The sequence below is a fragment of the Piliocolobus tephrosceles genome, chromosome 12, assembly GCF_002776525.5.
Source record: "Piliocolobus tephrosceles isolate RC106 chromosome 12, ASM277652v3, whole genome shotgun sequence".
In the NCBI taxonomy this organism is placed as follows: domain Eukaryota; kingdom Metazoa; phylum Chordata; class Mammalia; order Primates; family Cercopithecidae; genus Piliocolobus; species Piliocolobus tephrosceles.
Window position 1 is genome coordinate 42,379,868 of NC_045445.1, and position 7,463 is coordinate 42,387,330.

Below are 7,463 nucleotides of genomic sequence, written 5' to 3' on the forward strand. Positions count from 1 at the left end.
GCTGAGATCCGGCCACTGCACTCCAGCCTGGGCGACAGAGCGAGACTCCGTCTCAAAAAAAAAAACAAATGATGGCTTCAGAAGAACCCAGATAAAGCTAAGAAAAATGCAAGATTTTTCTTCATTACAAGATTGGGGTGCTTCAGGGAGATAAGGGCAATCTTATTCCTTCTGTGAACCAGCTGTAGAAGGTTGGTTTGCAAATAAATAACAAATTGGTCCAGGCATGGCTATTGGTGCCACACTCTCAGTGCTAAACTCCAACTCTTTTTCAGATCGTCTTCCCTAGAATAGTCAAACCACCCAGATGATAGGGGTCCCCAGCCAGCCAATGATAGTCAAGCCAAATCCAATTCCTTATCAGATAGAACCCATCATTGGATACCATAGCTTTCTCCTTCTCCCCTCTCTTCCCGTACGTTTATTAGGAAAGGACTTCCTTGAAAAGAGTCAAGCCAACATTTTTTACCCATAAGGGAAATGTGTTATTTTAGGAATAAACTCACCTGAGACTTCTACTTTATTTTTTATTTTTTATTTTTTTTTTTGAGATGGAGTCTTGCTCTGTTGCCCGAGCTGGAGTGCAGTGGCCAGATCTCAGCTCACTGCAAGCTCCGCCTCCCGGGTTTACGCCATTCTCCTGCCTCAGCGTCCCAAGTAGCTGGGACTACAGGCGCCCGCCACCGCGCCCGCCACCACGCCCGGCTAGTTTTTTGTATTTTTTTAGTAGAGACGGGGTTTCACCGTGTTAGCCAGGATGGTCTCGATCTCCTGACCTCGTGATCCGCCCGTCTCGGCCTCCCAAAGTGCTGGGATTACAGGCTTGAGCCACCGTGCCCGGCCAAGACCTCTACTTTAAAAAAAAAAAAAAAACGAGGGACTTGCTCTGTCAGACAGGCTGGAGTGCAGTGGCACAACCATGGCTCACTGCATCCTTGACTTCCTAAGATCAAGTGATTCTCCTACCTCATCCTCCTGAGTAGCTGGGATCACAGGTGGGTGCCACCACAGCTGACTCATTTTTTACATATAGAGACGAGGTCTCACTATGTTGCCCAGGCTGGTCTTAAACTCCTGGGCTCAAGCAGTCCTTCTGCCTTGGCCTCCCAATGTGCTAGGATTACAGGCATGAACCACTGTGCCCAGTCTAAGACATCACTTACGTGTTTCCCTTGTGAACCCATGTCTGTCCAGCCATTTCTGAATAACCTACCTTAAGGGAATTATCTGAGACCCTATGGGCAAAAACGAATACCAATGTCTGTCTTTTTCACTCAGTACCACCAATTTTCATTCAGATAGATCCTAACAATTCTCTTCTAAATGCGAAACAATACCCCCTCAATTCTGGGGCATTAGCAGGCGTGGAACCTATCGTTGATTATTTTATTTCTAAGGGACTCATTGTCCCCTGTACTAGCCCATGCAATACCTCAATTTTACCCGTGCAGAAACATAATGGGAGAGGATGGAGGTTTGTTCAGCAACTTAGAGCTGTAACCAATATTGTTATTCCTGACACCCCATTGTGCCTGATCCACCTACACTCTTACATAATGTGCCTTCTGACACCCAATATGTCTCTACTCTTGACCTCTGTGTTGCCTTTTTCGGCATCCCTGTTTACCTGGAAGTTTCTTTTCACCTTCATGTGGAGAGGCCATCATCTTGATGATGCAGCTGCTGAAGCTACAGCCCTACAAGTAACTCCCTTTATAGTAACCAAGGCATTCATTTAACTGACCAAGTATTAGCAAAAATTTGGAACATGTAGCCCATTCTGCAGCATTTTCATTATGCATACCACTCCAATCTTTGGGGCTGGTTGAATAGATAAATGGGGTTATAAAAACCCAATTTGCGAAGAACCCAAGTACTTTTAACCTGCCCTGGCATAAGGCCCTCCCAATGACATTGCTAGTTTTACAATCCACACCTACTAGGAAACACTGTCTCTCCCCTTTTGAGATTGTTTCTGGTCTGCTCGTGTACCTGGCTGAAGAAATGTTTTCCCTGCTCAGTTACAGGGAGACTTCCTAACCTACTACCAAGGCCTTGTCAAAGCTTTAAAGACTAACCGCCACCAGGTTGTGGAATCCTTTTACAGGCCCAAATCAGATGGTGACCTCTAGCATCGCAGCCTCCAGCCTAGTGATTATGTACGTTGGTAGAGACATCAATTGAAAGACTACCTTCAGCCCTGTTGGAAGAAGAACTCTTTTCAGGCACTGTTAATCAATCTCTGTGCTGCCAAGTTACAGTGTACTGACTCTTGGATACATATATCTCACCTAAAAATGGCACCAACTCCTGGAGAATCTTGGACATCAATGCCAATGTTTAATACCAAATTCAGATTACTAAAACCCCATCTCCAGGCCAAGAAGACAACATATAAGGTTGACAACTAACCCAGGATTCCAGACCAGGCCTGTATCAGTAATATGCTCAGCCCTTACATTTACTTTATTTTTGCCTTGATTGTCATAGCTTTGGGAATTCTCTGTATTTTAGACATTTTTTGACATATTAAAATTTAAAATAGTTCCCAGACAGGGCAGTTCCAGATGAACATCCTATTTGAGCCTCTGAGCTAAGGCAGTTCCTGTAACCAGTAATTGGAGCTGAGACACAGTGGCAGGAAAACTCCCACCAGCAGCCTGAAAGGAGCATCCAACAGAGACTTCTGGTTCTGGTTTGAAAACTACCCATTTGGTAGTCAGCAGTCTTCAACCAAGTCGGGCTGAAAGAGTTTGAATTCTTCATTTGCACATATGGACCTGATTGAGGGCTGGGGTGGGAACTTTCCCGATAGCATGCCTTCAGTTTACAACAGAGGCTGTGATTGTTTTTTTAGAAAATAAAACTCTGCAGCCAGGTGCAGTGGCTCACTCCTGTTATCCCAGCACTTTGGGAGGCCAAGGCGGGTGTATCCCCTGAGGTCGGGAGTTCGAGACCAGCCTGACCAACCAGAACAAACCCCGTTTCTACTAAAAATACAAAATTAGCCGGGCATGGTGGTGCATGCCTGTTATCCCAGCTACTTGGGAGGCTGAGGCAGGAGAATCGCTTGAACCTGGGAGGCGAAGGTTGTGGTGAGCCAAGATCGCATCATTGCACTCCAGGCTGGGCAACAAGAGTGAAACTCTGTCTCAAAAAAAAGAAAAAGAAAAAAGAAAACTCTTCTTTGTTTTTCCTTTGCAGACCTCATGGTCTTTTGTTAACAAAATTAATGATAACGGTGAAACTACAGTTTTATAACAATAAATATAGAAAGGTCATTGTTGAATAATGAAACAAGCATAATCATTTTCTGCCCAAATAGAGAATAAAATATGAATATTTAGTGAAATAAAAAGACACAAATATTCAAAAGTATTACTTGTCCTAAAAAAAAAAAATCCAAGACTTTTAAGATTTCTACACATGAATCAGAGACTATAATGCCTCATTTGCTATGAATTATACCACAAAGCACAATAAGCTACAGAGACCATTTCTTATATGTGGACTAATAAAGAAATATATTGACTATTAAAATAAAACCCTAAAAATAGTTTACAAAACAACTTCTAGCAGACACATTAGAATAGAAGCAGAATAGACCAATGTGTCCTAGATATCACACCACCCCACTACTCTAGCTATATGACCTCAAAGAAATCATTTAACCTCTGTTGAGCCTTAGTTTTCTCACTTATAATGAAAATAACAGATTTAGATTAGGTCTTTTAACTATGCACTCTATAACTCCAAGAGCAAATATTCTGCTGTTTGATGACAAAGCAGGAAAAAATAAAATTCTTAATACATAATATAAATCCATATTTAATGTTAATGTCATATCTTGTACTGATCATATTGATTCTTATATTTATAACTAACATTTGTATGGCACTTTACAGTTTTATTAAATGTCTTCATGTTCATCATCATATTTTAATTACGCAACTTCCCTATGGAGTAACAGAATGGGAGAAGTTAAGCTGTTTGCTCAAGATCACATAGCTAGGAAGCAACTTACTGAAGAAGTCCAGCTCTTGAGCTGTTTAAGCCTGGGCAGGTCTTTTCTTGCCTCCCTGAGGTAAATCAAAGCAACCAATGAACTTTAACTTTGTACACTCTGTTTCATTTGTTATTCTCCTTCCTGGGTTATTTTGGGGGTTATTATTTTATTTCTAATTTATACATGACCACTAGGTTATTCCCATTTGGTAGCAGCAATAGCTGGGAATCTGATATTATTGCATGATTATTCAATCTCTGCATTAATGGGTTATATAGATTAATAGTAATGTATTATAAAGGACTATTTCCTGTTAGGCAAAAGACAACAGAATTCCCTTATGAGTTTTGTCTGTCTGCCAATTTTGTCTTCAAGTCAATTCAAAATTTATGCTGCCAGGAAGAAGAATAGTTTTTTGATATCAGGATTGGCAAATATTTGTGTTTCTATGTTTAATCTTGATCTGTGGCTGAAGTTGTAGATCTGAAGTTATAAGTTCTCTGTGAATCTGTGTGGCTATAATTCAGAAAGACCTTTACATCTCATTGAATCTGTGAAACTTTTTCCTATAAGATATTAAATTAGTCTATGGCCATACCACCCTGAATGTGCTTGATCTCATCTGATCTCGTGAAGCTAAGCAAGGTGGGGCCTGGTTAGTACTTGGATGGGAGACTGCCTGGGAATATAAGCTGTTGTTGGCTTTAAAAAAATTTTTTTATATATTAAAAATAAAAACGTAAATTAAAGGAGCACTGTTCTGAATAGAGAACATAAGTACATATATGAATTAAATGTTAAGTTCCCAGAAAACAAACAAATTGACTTATAATACTTTAAATGTACTAGACTTTAACAAAACATCTCTTACAGAAACTAATTCAGAAACCAAGATTACATAATTAACATTATTTTGACAATTATGGTTTTTTTCTGACTTATTAGTGTAAAGTGAAATACAAACATAAATTGTATTTTACTTGGATTTCTTTTTCCTAAACTTGCATAGGTTTACTGATCAAATAAGTTGACATTATTCCAAAAAATGTTATGATTATAAAAGATGTAAAGTTGTATTCAAGAAAATGAAATCATTACTCTGACAAATTTTATATCAACAACTATTATGCTTTGAAGTAGGCCAGATTGAAGATTATTTCCAAGATCTTTAAGCAACTCAAAATCATGGACTGACATTAAATTGAGTTAATTAATGGGCAATCATTGGACAGATATATATATATATACTTTTTTTTAGATGGAGTCTCGCTCTGTTGCCCAGGCCAGAGTGCAGTGGTGCGATCTCAGCTCACTGCAACCTCTGCCACCCGGATTCAAGTGATTTTCCTGCCTCAGCCTCCTGAGTAGCTGGGATTACAGGCACACGCCTGGCTAATTTTTGTATTTTTAGTAGAGGCGGTGTTTCACCATGTTGGTCAGGCTGGTCTTGAACTCCTGACCTTGCGATCCACCTGCCTCAGCCGCCCAAAGTGCTGGGATTACAGGCGTAAGCCACTGTGCCTGGCCAGAAATATTTTATTTTCTAAGTAAAATAGAATATTAAACACTGGCTTAACCTAAACATAATTTTAAATTTAAATGTTTTTGTTTCTTATTTTTAAGTGCTGTTAAGTGGCTAGCTATATCTTGGAGTCATGTCATGAATGCATTTATTTTTGCCACTTTAGGAAGTTATAAAAAGAATTTGTGTGGCTATAGAAAGTTTTGTCATATGTATTCTTAACCTCTGCTACTCTATTAAAATGGTTGTATATACCAGACACTGTAGTTTCCTTCTGGCTCTTTTCTTTTTAAAACAGAAATTAGTTACTTTGATTAAAAGTTATAATTAATATGGGTGGTTTAAACTCTTTAAGTAATAACACTGACAGAGAATTACAACAGTATATGTGCTTTTGTTTTTCAAAGGAAAAAATTAGGTTTTTCCTTAAGTAGCTTGTTGGTTTCCAGACCTTTTTACACTTTTAAAATTTATTGAGAACCTCAAAGAGCTTTTGCTTATGTGATTTATAATGTGAGTTATAATTATTGATATTTACCATATCGGAGAAAAAAGAAAATTTTAAAATATTGATTGATTCAGTGAAAAATAGCAATGATGAACACATTGCATGTTGACATAAATGATCTTTTTTTACAAAAAGTAACTATTTTTCAAAACAGAACATTTTATGAGAAGAATATAATTGTTTCACATATTTGCATATCTCTTTCTTATCTTGGCTGGTAGAAGGCAGCTGGATCCTTGTATCTGCTTCTACTAATTTTATTTTATTTTGTTGTGTTTTATTTTATTTTATTTTTTGAGATGGAGTCTCACTCTGTTGCCCAGACTGGAGTACATTAGCGTGATCTTGGCTCACTGCAATCTCTGCCTCCTGGGTTCAAGCGATTCTCCTGCCTCAGCCTCCCAAGTAGCTGGGATTACAGGCTTGCACCACCATGCCCGGCTAATTTTTATATTTTTAGTAGAGATGGGGTTTTGCCTTGTTGGCCAGGCTGGTTTCCAACTCCTGGCCTCAAGTGTTCCACCCACCCCAGCCTCCCAAAGTGCTGGGATTACAGGTGAGACCCACCATGCCAGACCTAGCTTCTACTTTTAATCCTTTACAATATCATATATTAAGTAACCTATGGAAAAGAACACCGTATACTCATGAGAAAATGAGAGTCAAAAAGGCAGATGACATCTCATTATTATGAAAATTGTTTTGACCTCACAGATCCTCTAAAACAAATATGAAAGAGCAGAAAGTAAAACAAAACTTGGAAAGTGCATTTTATTTGCCTTGATTTATAATACCTGAGTCTGAAAATAAGCTATTAAATATAGTAAGATATTTACAATGGTCCCTCTGCTTAGATGGGTTTTGCTTCCTTTATTTAGAACTTAATGCTTCTACCTGCAATGTAAAAAATTAATCCTTATCTTCTGTGTAATCTATGTAAATAGAAGAGATTCTGTGCCTTTCAAGAAAAATGTTCTATGATTAAATTATCTTTATTATGTCCTTATCTATGGGAAAAAATCCCATAGAACATATGGTTTTTACTTATGAAATAACGAACATTTTTACAATAGTGTTACCTTCTGTGTTTTTTTCCAAATGCTTTATTTTTACTTTGATTAAATAGGTAAAGAAGTCTTATTTCTCAGGCACTCATGATCTCACCTAATCAACTCCACAACTCTTAATTTTGCCCTCTCAAAATCAGTTTCTAAATTTGATCAAATAAAATAAACATTTCAGGAGATTATATATATATAAAAAATATATATATTATATATAATATATATAATATAATATATATATATATAAAATTGTTTGTTTTTGAGACGGAGTCTTGCCCTGTCCCCCAGGCTGGAGTGCAGTGGCACGATCTCGGCTCACTGCAACCTCCACCTCCCGGGTTCAAGCAATTCTCCTGCCTCAGA

The 7,463-nt window shown here is 38.2% G+C and overlaps 1 pseudogene; it reads left to right on the forward strand.

Moving 5' to 3' along the window:
• The first annotated feature begins 4,590 nt into the window (after window positions 1-4,590).
• Window positions 4,591-4,710, forward strand: LOC111536708 (annotated as a pseudogene).
• The last annotated feature ends 2,753 nt before the right edge of the window (window positions 4,711-7,463 follow it).